This window comes from Manis pentadactyla, chromosome 17 (genome assembly GCF_030020395.1).
Source record: "Manis pentadactyla isolate mManPen7 chromosome 17, mManPen7.hap1, whole genome shotgun sequence".
Taxonomy (NCBI): Eukaryota; Metazoa; Chordata; class Mammalia; order Pholidota; family Manidae; genus Manis; species Manis pentadactyla.
The window spans coordinates 40,123,527-40,135,916 of record NC_080035.1 but is presented as its reverse complement, the minus strand read 5'-3'; the positions used below and the strand labels follow the sequence as shown (position 1 = coordinate 40,135,916).

Below are 12,390 nucleotides of genomic sequence, written 5' to 3'. Positions count from 1 at the left end.
TCTAGTGGTCAGCAAGATTACTGTATAATGAGGTGCTACATCTGGAAAATTACACAGTCCCAGAAATTCTTGATTTGACCCGGAAGAGGAACAATTATGAGTTTAGGATATAATCTCCTTCCTGGAAAGTAGCATTTCAGATGTTTCAGGATAGTCAACATCACTAGCTCCTAGACACTGAATGCTACCAGCACACACTACTTAATCCTCAGTCATCTTGACAAGTAAAAATGTCTATACACATTTTACAATATTCCCTATGGGTAGACTATTAGAATAAATGTGTACATGGACATTTGGCAGCCAACAGTATGCACTGTGGCAGATATAACTAGTTGCCCACCAAATGTATATTTTCATCTTCTTTTATACTTATAAGAACCCTACTTTTATTTGGGTGAGTCACTGTATCAAGATAAAATATTCAGCTTCCCAGATTCCCCTGCATTTAATTAACTAAACCCCCAAAGAGGTATGCAGAAATCACTAGATAGGACTTCCAGGAAAATCTTTAAAAGTGAGTTAGACTCTGCTGACATAGGCTTTTGCCCTTTCCCTTTTCCTTCTTCCTTCTTGGAACATTGCTGGAATGTATGGAATTTCTAGAATTGTCCTGAATCCATGAGGTTGAAGGCTATCCATTAAGTTTGGCAGAAAAGAAAAAAGGTGAACCTGAATCCAGTATGATGTGCAGGCGACTGTATCAGCCTTGTCTTTACATGACTTAAACCTCATTTGGAGTTCCTGTTAGTTGCAGTCAAACTCCATTCTGACTGGATACAAAGTAAGAGTAACTCTTTCTGCCCTGGTTCCAAAAAAGATTTCTGTGGAGTAGGGAAGGGTAAAGAGGAGTGGAAGAGAAGAACAACGAAGTTACAGCTGTGTACTTCTGAGAAAGGAACCTGGATTCTGTCCCCACAACAGGCTGATCCTCAGGCAGATGTCTAGAAACCCAATGTGAGGATCCAGGTGAAGAGGGAAGATTTTGCTGGATTTGTCTCATATCCCAGTAAAGCAGAGATTTTTTTGCCAATATTACATGGATAATTTATAGAAATGTTCAAGGTAAACACTACAGGGGGAAAGGGGGATCATTACTGTTACAACTTTTTACTCCTATCCTGTGCCATGATTAGAGGACATTTCTTCCTGGAGCACATGTACTTGACATTTATTCAAATGAATTGGCTGAGACCTGCCAAATATGAATAGTTCATTGTAGATGCAGTTGCAACAGAAGCACTAGATCTCCCCCCAACAAAATAAAGTAAGGATGGAATCAGCTTTTCTTTTGGTGAGATTAAGAAAATATATAATTCAAAGAGGTAATTTGCTGTGGTACTACATGGGAAACTTAAAGTGAGGCCAATTAGCAGCATCACGTGCCTGTAGTGTCTCATTCTGAAAACGTCCCTGTAAGAGTTAAATGAAGCTGGAACCACTTACGAAAACCCAGTTGCAACAGCTGCACTCTGAGCCCCTTCTGCAGAAAGGAAAGAAAATAAGTTTTCATTAAATTGTATTAATTGGTTTAACTGATCTGGAAATAGAGTAGGGCTCTGCTCTAATTTTGTTTGTTGGCTCAAGTCCACTTATCTTGACATGAGAATAAAGGAATGAAGCAATAAAATGCCTAGAAATGCCCTGGTAGAGACTTTTAAACTGTCCAAGGTTAAAGAGTGATGCTATCTCAGAGATGAACTTAAAATTCTGTTGCCAACTTAGAGAAGTCAGAAGTGCAAGCAAGAAAAGAAGAGTGTGGTTAAAAACCCTGCTTCCTTAAAGCTCTGCAAAGCTGCAAAGAAAAGGCAGGCATTCTTCCCATAATAGTGAGCACTTGTTATAAAGAAAAGGAGAAGGTTGTGAAAGCATCAGGGTATAATGACCTTATTTCAGGCCACTCAGCGTAAGTTTTCGTATATAAGGTAACTGAGATTTGTAAGTGAGTATAGCTTCAGTTTAATGTTGTTATGTGCAACATGTATTTTTTTACACTTAAAACCTTACTTGAATCCATGATCCAGGCCTATTTTGCAGCATTTTTTATCAGTATAATTTTAAAGGCATAATGCTAATACAACCCACATTTTTTTTTTTTGCTTCAAAGTTCCTACAAGGGAAAAGTTTGACTATAATCACAGTTATCAGAGATCATTGTTTAAATAGCAGTTCTGTAACACATTGAAGATACTCTGCAAAGAATTGCTTGATCTTTGTTCTCTAGAAGATATGTAATTAAAACATGGTATGGAGAAGAATATAAATGGGATAACAAGCCTACTGTGAACTGTCCTCCCAAAATTCTTGGGTTGAAGCCTAACTGCCAGTGTGATGGTATTTGGAGATAGGTCTTTGGGAGGCAATTAGGGTCAGTTGAGGGCGTGTGGGTGGGGCCCTCACACTGGTGTTAGTGCCTTTGTAAGAACAGACACCAGCGACCTTACCCACACCACCACCACCTTCTGTATCTCCCTCTATCCCCACCAAGTGAGGACACAGTGAGAAGGTAGATGACCAAGAAGAGACTTCTCAATAGAAACCAATGAAAATGGTATTCTGATCTCAAAATTCCAGCCACCAGAACTATGAAAAAATAAATATAAATATCTATTGGTCAAGCTATCTAGTCTACAGTATTATTTTTAATGCAGCCTATTGTAATGTAAAATTAATGGGGGAAAAAGATTAACAGACAGCATTTATAAGCAAATGTTTGTAGTAAGGAGACTGTAATCTCTGACTTTGGTTTTAATCCATGACTGAGCTCTGAGAGTGTCTGATTATTAATCTGTGACTGTTCACCCTTCACACACTCCTGCATGGTAGAGCATTTATCCCATAGCGTGACAATTGCTGAAAGGAAACATCTAAACATCGATGACTCAGGCAGGCACTAACAGTGTCTTGTATATTAGAACAATATGTTTTGTATATTCAAACAAATTGTGTCTCCAGAACTCAAATTGTGTCCAGAAAGAGCCATACCAGCTTTTTCCCTTCTATGGGAAGAAACATGTGGTTGTGCTTCAGGAATTGTGGCCAGAGGATGGCATGAATGACTAAATTCTCCACTAAGAAAAGGAGTGGTGGGAGCAGATATTGGGGTAGGGAGCAGATATTGGGGTAGACACAGTTCCAGTAAGGGTCCAATCCTTAACCTGGATGAAGAAATTTACATGGGGTAGGACCAACATGGAAGGGAAAAAACAAGGATCAGTACACAAAAAGATACAAGCCCCCTCATCCTTTCCTTGTCTAGGACCACCTAGCCACTTCTCCAAGTTTTCTCCCTCCTCCTTGAGCCCCCACCTGACCCAAACACACACATACATACCCATTTGAGTTTTAATAACTCAAAATGCCTGGCTTTGAAAAACTCTTACTTACAAAGCCATACAGACAGGCACACTTGGATGCAATGTCCACTACCCAAACTATAATTGCTTTTCTCCTTCTGCTTAAAGAATTGTTAATGAACAATTCCTTGTCCCCTCCACCACCACATAGTTCATGGAGAGTCCCCAGAAGTGGAGAGTGTAAAGTCAGCGCTCCTTTCTAACAGGCTTTCTCTGTATGTTCTCCTCAGATAATATTACATGCACTTTAATCCCATCACTTCTTATTGGGTGGGAAAAAGAGACTTGCAGTGTCACAGTATCTCATTTTCTCCTTTCCTGGGGGACAAACCCTTACAAGAAAGTGAAGCTTCTCCCAAATATATTTAAGGCAGCTACCCATACAGGCAGGTTTTGAAATTCTAGGATGAGTGCTCTACCTTCCAGATCAGTCCATGTTTTGGGAAAGCATATGGATAAGAGCCCAAATGCTAAAGCACCCACAATGACTGCTTACCCCAGTGAGCTTGGGCAAATATTCTGTGATATAGAGCAATGACACCTCACTCCTTAACATTCCTTCTTGTCCAGGGCAGGGGGTCAGCCTCCCAGGGTAAGTATACAGGAGATGGTCACAAAGTCCTTTAGCATCTCACATTCATTGTTTATCTGATTGCCTTTTTAAAAGAAGTTTAATACTATGTTATCAAAATAATACCTTATGCGCTAGTTACTTATTACTAGGTAACAAATTATTCCGAAAGTTAGCAGCTTAAAATAATACATACTTACTATATCACAGTTCTGGGGGTCAGGAATCTGGACACAGCTGAGCCAGGTTCCCTGTTTCATTTTCTTTAATAAGGCTCCAGTCAAAGTCTTAGCTCAGGGTCTTTAGTCTCATCTGAAGGCTTGACTGAGGAAGGATCCAATTTAAAGCACAATTAGTAGTTGAGGAAGCACTAGTTTCCTTGCAGGTTGTTGGACAGGGTCCCTGTGCCTTGCTGGCTGTTGACTGCCCTCAACTCCTGGCTAGGTGGGCTTCGTCCAAATGGAAGCTTGTTTATCAAAGTGTGAAAGTCAAGAAGGTGATAGAGAAAGGCTTCTAGCAAGACAGAAGTCCCAATCTTTTGACATCTAATTATGAAAGTGACATTCCATCATCCTGGCTATATAGTCTGATGGTTAGAAGCAAATCCAGCCCACATGCAGGAAGAGGGGATTTTAGCAAGTGTGCATTCCAAAAAGTGAGTATCATCAATAGCCATTTTAGAGGTTGCCTATCACACCAATCATCAGAGAAAATTTAGAAGATGCAGAAAAATTAAAAGAAGTCTATCAGTTTGACAGCCAATCACCACATTTATATTTCTTATTTTCTTTCTAGTCTTGGTTTCTATGCATAAGTTAAAACAAAACAAAGCCTTAGTTATCATCTTCTATATAGTAAAACCTGCTTTTAAAAATGTACCACTAAGTTAAATTAACTATATCTCTTTAATTTACACAATTTAATTTAGTGTAGAGGTTTCCATATTGTTGCAGCACTGTCTTTTTAGAAAGATAACTTTAATGTTTACATTAAGGTCCATCAGATGGTTTGTTATTCTTTATTTAAACATTCCTTTGTTGCTGATATTCTCTAATTATTTCCCTATTATAAACAGTAACACTGAGCATCTTTGTGTACTTACTTTTCCCCCAGTAGTTTGACATTCCCTTCTCAGAAGTAGTACTTAAAAGTTAGGACTATATTAAAAATATTTGATAAATATTCCAAGCAGTTTCCAACATCTCTAGTACTAAAATAATATGGTGGCAGGTAACAGATGACACCTGAGATGGATCATCAGCATAAGGGAGGCAAGAGATAATATCTCAGGAGAAAGCAGTGAAAACATGACGACAGAGGCAGGTGAGAGGGAGAGATTTGGGAAGACAGCAGTCGGTGTTACGAAGTCTGGGGAATTATGGGGAAACACCATCGATTTTAATGAAGAGGTAATGGATGAGATACCAATACATCAGAGATGGGACAAGAAAAGGGAAGATGAAGGAAGATAATGGGAAGGATGAGTAAGTTATCCAAGTAAACATTCAGAGATGAATCAATATGTCAGATATTCAGGCATTGGTGACAAAGGTGGGCAGTTGGTCGTGGGGACAGGTCAGAAGCCTCACTGCTAGGTCAGAACAAGACTAAGCAAGGCTAATATGATGCTGATAAATCTGGACTATTAAAATAGTGCTCTTTCGGTGTCCTTCAGTAACTAAAGGATTGTTCCCACCATCCATTATTCAGCTGAGCCTCTTGATGGGATTTAACTGAAGAGTTGTGGAATGAGGATTTTAGGGAGTAATGCTGATGTGTATGATGGGAACAAAGAAGGTGTGAGGTGAGAACAAGAGTGCTCAAATGAGTATGCAAGGTCTTACGCATTAGAAGGAGAGAATACCTAATTTGTAAGAAATTTAATTTTAATCATGTTCTTGTATGGATTTCTAAACATTTTTTCATTATCTTAATTTGAAGAATGGAAAAAAGAAAACATGCACCCATCTATGTGGATTTCGCACAAAATATTATTATGAAATTTGTTCCTGGGCAAAAGAAAGGGAAACATCCTACCAAGTGTGTGTAGGGCTCAAGTGTCAAGCATGCTTTGATTTTAACTTAACAAGAACAAAAAATAACTTTATGTAATTGTCAGCAAGATGTAGCCAGAGGAATCATTCAATTTATGAAGTTTATTTCTCCTATATGAGGTGCAACAGTAATTTGAATTCTCTTCATTATGAATAGTCTTTGGTGGAGAAAATAAAGCACTAAGAAAGAAGCCCCCGTATGTCATGGACAAGGTTGAGAGAGAGGGACTGATGATGATATCAACTTGCTTGAGAGGAACAGGTCGACATAATGACAGGTGTGAACTCAGCTCACAAAGTGAGCCAAGAATTTGGGATTCCAGCCACAACGTTTGGATGCCACTGAGTGGACACTCAAAGCTATTCTTTCAACTCTCCCTGGACAGGAACTAGGGAGAGCCACAGAATTCAGCTCTGGTCCAAGGAAGGCCAATAATATCACATTCTGATTTCTCCCCTCCCCCCCACAGAGGAGAACACCAATTTGTGAGGGTATGTATCCTCCTTTGGACTTCAGATGGGAGAGTAAAGGGTAGGTGTGTGGTTCTTTTTCCTTCTTGCTCCCCAAACCCCATAAACTTGTTTTCATTGTTTATAGGGACCTGCTTAATAGGCTATAAACCTGTGGGGGGGGGGGTAGATCAGGAGGAATTTTTAGGACAGCCAGGGTCCAGAGAACACCCAGGGCCCCTGCTCAGCCCACACCCCTTCTCTTCCAGCTGACCTCCCCAAGGCCAGGGCTTAGTAACTCCACAAGTCAACACTCCTTATACATTGCTTTGAGGGAAAGGGAAAAACCATGGATTAAGAACACATCCAATTTTAATAGTTTATTTATCCAACAGTCTCAACCCTGATAGTGAGGCCATTGCAGTGTTTCTTAATTTGGCTGGAGCCTGATTATGACAGCATTTCTCTGCCATGGGGCTGGAGCTCAGATTCCAGTGCCAGTGATCATCCAGACATCAGAGGAAAGGGGAATATTGCTCAAATGAAGGAGACTGGAGGTTTATTAAGGAAACAAAAAGTACCAGTAAGACCAGACAGGGATGGCTGTAAAATACTCTTCCTAGTTCAGAGGTCACATATACAACAATCCATATGAAATAACTTGGACAAAGACAAAGGAAGTGGCTATGCAAACAGATCTGCGCATGTAAGCTGGCTGGATGTGGAGAGCAAGAGTCAAAGCATAGGCTGATTGTCATTTAGAAATTTCAATAGGATCACCTAAGAGAAGTTATAATTACAGAGCATTTATTGCATAGTACTGAAAGCCCTACGTAGCACAAACAATATATGGAATGGACATAAATATGGACAAAATTCTGTCAAGACACAAACTCATATTCTTTAATATTTTTATGTCTACACATGAAAGGATAAATAAATTAAACATTAAACTCATGAATGTAGAGAATCTCAGTTGAGGTAAGTCATATTGTGGGAAATCATATTTAAGATAAATATAAACTTTTTAGATAAATGTAAGCTATTAAGGTGAATTCTTTCTCTCTGAAGCTCCTAACCACTGCTTTAAAAACTAGTATTGATAGGATTAAAGTAAAAAAATCTCCCAAATACCACCAGACATAGACATGCCATTACGTAGAGTTATTTACTGTCTTATTTCTGGTACGGGGTCTTCTTTAGAAGAGGTTCTGTGCCATAAGGTATCCCTAATGCCTAATTCAGTGCCAGGGTGCTTGATAAAATTTTATTAAGTGAGTGTTTGGAACAATAAGTTCTAACGCCATATATTATTTAAACCAAATTCATATTCTTGATCCAGTTTGTCAAATAAATATTTTGTCAAATTTAATCCTTATTGGGATCTCTTCTCTTTCTTAATTTTGCAATACAGAAAATTCTCAAAATCTAAATGACAAAAGCATATTTCTCACGGCTTAAGAACAATTACTTCATACATTTCCTTTTATCTATCCTTGACTAATTCTCACATGCATTTCAGAAATATGAATAGAGTCTTCATGCAATTCATATAAGGCACAGAAAATAGGTATCATTATTTCTGTTTTAATGACAGATTTTGTGGTTAAGGTGACTCACGAACAGCTGAGCAGCCAGTTAGTAGAGGAACGAAAATAGAACGGAAACGCCTCCATTCCCACCCCCTCGCTCATACCTCGAGGAGCTCACCCCCCCTGGGGACTGAAGCGTGATGAGCAGGGGAGTGAACTGCAAAGGCTTTCTGCAAGCTAATGAGCTGCCGAAGGCGGGGTCCGCTGTCCCTGCTGGTGATCAGTAAGCACGACTCACTCACAATCTAGCAGATAAAAATGGAAGCCAAAGAGAACTTAGGAAAGCAAGCCTCTTAAATGCGGAGCTCTTACTGTTTGGAGGAGGATGATTCATTTACCTTTAACTGAGGAATTTTCAGAAATCACCCTCCAAGTCTTAAACTGAATACTTTTTGCATCCCAGAGAAGGTAACTTTAAAAAGTAGACTACCTGGTGGGTTAGATGGGCACACCCCAGCCTGTTTTACTCTCTGTGAGGGGAGAAGTATTTAACAAAATGCGTTTCCCTGATACAGTTATGTACACGGGAGAAAAGTAAGGCATGCTTCCCCAGCAGGCTATATGCTTAAATTACTTTTTAAAAATAATCAGCAGTAGAATAGAGCAGGTGTCAGTCTTTGACTTGCAAACAAATTATTCTTGGAATCCTTAAGGAGCTTAAGAATATTCTTAGAATACTTAAGGGGCTTAAAGGTAATTTCTGAAATGAGTTAGGAATAATTTTAGAATCAGCCTGAATCTACAAACAAAATGGTCCTGAGAGGATGAATTAAAATCAATCTGTAACATGTCAGATGAAGTTAAGATGCACCTTTCCCTCAACCATCCAATTCAAATAATAATATTGTCCCACCAAATACTAGTTTCCAGTACCGAAGTCATCCCTTTCCTACACCTCTGTACCTAGAGGCATGCAAGTCTGCCTGACTTCCTGAGGCTGCTTTCATAATTCCAGTGGGGTGGGTTCTAAGAGAAATTTTAAAACTCTTTTCCTCTATACTAAGCCACAGTTCTATAGGTTACAGCAATCCACAACACACCAACGGGAGAAAAGGGTAATTACTAAAACCTTTTGCTTACATCACCCAAAATGTCTATTACTATTACTGCCCACCCCACACTCACATTGTTATTATTTTGCCTCTCACATCCTTACATCATTGATCCTATTTGTTTGATTTTCTCCACTGAACCTAAGTGCCTGTGGTTCTCTTTAATTATCATCAATTTTACTATTCCCTGAATTTAACCTTCTAGAATGTGTATTCTCCAATATCCAAGCATCCTACATCCTCTTGAAGAACAAACATGAAAAGCATGACAAAAGCAGCCAAGCCACAGATGTAAGGAGAGGAGCCTGTGAAGGAAACTTAGAGAATGTAAACCAGACATGTTAATTCACATTTGGCCATAAAGAACAGCCGAGTCTGAAGGATGTCAGCCAAAACAGAAGGCTCTTGTGGTGAGACGGCTGATATGGTCAGGCTGGAAAAACCTCTCCACTCCTTCCTGTGGGCACCTGAATTCCACAGGCTTGCAGATGGCCAGAGTCACTGAATAACGATTCCTTAGAGTTTTCTCTGTGCTAGTTGGAGGGCTTGCACATGGCATGTGGTTCAGGACACGATGATTTCAGTTCCTTGAACAAACTCAGATAAAATAGAGGGGGAAAATGTTTCCCTGCTTATCCTGGACACCATCCCATGAAAGCGAGGCAGTACAGTCAAGTAAAGTTTTCTAGGGAGTGTTAGAAAATGTGATGCTATTCCAGTGTAATTGAGTAGGTTGGTGGTTCAGTGGCCTCCAGTGGCTTCAACAATGCTGTGCATTTAATGTGCATGAGAAGGGGTTGAAGACACACATGTCCTTATTCTTTGGAATAATCCAGTGGGAAAATGTATTTGACAATTGCGTATGTTTTAAAGTCCCTGTATCCTCACAGAATTTGAGAGAAGCAATTTACTCTTTTGGAGCTCTGAGCACAGTGGGGATCCTGAGAAATGTTAATAAGATACTTAATTAAGATAAAGAGGAGACCTAGAGAAGTTGGCAATACCTAGAGTAATTCCACTGCATAAAACAGATTCTTGGGGGCAATTCTTTTGCTTTGTATTTTGTCCTGCACAGCTTTGCTTAACCTAAAATTTTGTAAGGTGAATACAGCACCAACTGGGTACTCTGACTTCTGCCAGGTGAAGGGGGAATTTAATGTAATGGCTAAAGTTTCAAAAAAAAGGGATGATGTTAGATGGAAGCTGACCTTTAGAATGAAATGTTCTCTGAGAAGATAAAGTTGTCACTAGAAATTCTACTCTGATAGCCACTCCTTCTGAAAGGGTCTTAGATGGGATTCAGAGTACTAGGGAATACCCTAAAATGACATGCCAAATAATATCATAATATTCACACAGGGGTATATGATCCAATCATGTTAAAACTTAGCATCTAGAATCTTCTTATTTCAACTTTACTTCTTCTTGTTTCTTTTAGAGGTTAGAATGGGGCCTGCTAGTACTGGAGAAGTGGGACATCTTGAATGCCACAGCATGAATACTGCTTTTGTGGCATTAATCACTTCTTTTTTTAGGATTATTCCCCTAACTATTGAAAACTCACCTTTGAAACTTCTGTATGCCTAACATAATGCTTTACTCCCTTTAGACAATCAGATGATGAATTATTTAATTCAAGTGAGTAGTTTTATGGTCATTTCATATGGGACAACAGTCCTCTATTAAGAGTAACACAGTGGGCAAATCCCATTTGAGGTCTCACTTGGAGCAGACAAACCCAGAGAGGCAAAAAGTAGATTGGTGGTTACCTAGGGCTAGGGGAAGGCCTGGAAGGAAATGGGGAGTAACTGCTGATGGGTACAGGTTGTTTTCTTTTTGGGGTGATAAAAATGTTTGAAAATTATTGGGCTGATGGTTGCACAACTCTGTGAATAGCATGAAACACTTTAAATGGATAGATGACATGGCATGTAAATTATGACTCAATACTGTTTTTATAAAAAAAGAATGGGAAAGGCTGAGAGACTTACCAAGGTATTCTCTATAGTGTATTGTTATTTTACCTTTGAAGCTCTTAGAGTCACATAAGCTTTTGGAGTAAAAAAAGCTTTCAGAGTCACATGAGAATCAGGATGGCGCATAATCCTGAACCTTGACAGGTTCCCCTTTGAGCTGCTGTCTCTTGAACCATGTTACCTGCTAGGTAGGGTATGTTATCAAAAAATAAGGAAAATAAAAGGTCCTCAGGTCCCATTGCCTTTAAATCTTGGTAGGATATGTTACGGGGCTTTTAGAACAGGGTTTAACTTGGCATCCCTGAGCACTGGAGGGAGGGATGAGGTGCGGGGAAGCATCCACAGTTGACCTCAGACTGCAAACCCCCTAAGGCTGTATGTCAGTAGTCAGTACGTGGTTCCTTGCATTATTCTGGGAGAAAGCGCTTTTATCATATTCTCAAGGAGCATACTGAACGCCCTCCATCAAAAAAGAAAAGAGGAAAGCTTTACAAATTTGAAATACGAAATGCAGAATTTTTTTTTTTAATGCTACTTCCTACCTTAAAACTATTTTGTTTCTCTGGTTGGGGGAGGTTGGGGAAATGGCAAGAAGACAGGAAGAGAGAATAAAGAGAACACTAATTTCCAAGTTCTAAAAAGAGGAAGGAAGCAGTGCTTCCAGAGGCAAGACCTAAATGAGACTTGGTAGAGAAGGAAGGAATGATAGAATGTGTTTGCTCTCTCTCCTTTTCCTGTCATCGTTTCAGGAGAGGGTATGGTTTGCAGGGATAAACATCAGCTCTGATGAACCAAATGAAATGAATGAGAAAGCCATACTAGAGCTAAACACTACAAATCAATGTGATCCCTCCTTACCCTTTCATTGAAGATGCCTGCCACATGAATGATTCATGGTGAACCATCGACTCAGTACAGTCACTGCGAGAACACCAAGGCTTTGCTTACACATGATTACTCAGAACTGAGTAGGAGGAAATCCCTGTCTCGGATCATGGGAGATAATGGAATTCCAAATCAGGATGCCTTGGCGAAGTACAAGTACTTTCCCTTGGACCTTTGAAATCCTTAATGAGTTGAATCATGTCAAGTAACAAAATAAACAAGGATGAGAAACATCAGTTGGGTTTAGTCCAAAGTCTAGCCTGCCTAAGATTGGGCTTCCCCCATCATTGCTTGAACATTATACAGTTTTCTATCAGCCAAACCTGTGGTTTCATTTCATTTTTTTTTCTTTCTTAAATCAGATTTCAAAAAGCCAGGCAATCGCTGATGGTAATTAGTAGGCATTGGGTGAAGTTTATTCTTGCCATTCTTTCCAGGCATGCATAATTTTTGT

General features: G+C 39.5%; 1 long non-coding RNA gene across 1 annotated transcript; it reads left to right on the top strand.

Moving 5' to 3' along the window:
- The first annotated feature begins 6,376 nt into the window (after positions 1-6,376).
- LOC130681437 (uncharacterized) lies at positions 6,377-12,170 on the top strand. Its single transcript, XR_008994596.1, has 2 exons — positions 6,377-6,513; positions 11,801-12,170. It is a non-coding gene; the product is annotated as an uncharacterized LOC130681437 (long non-coding RNA).
- The last annotated feature ends 220 nt before the right edge of the window (positions 12,171-12,390 follow it).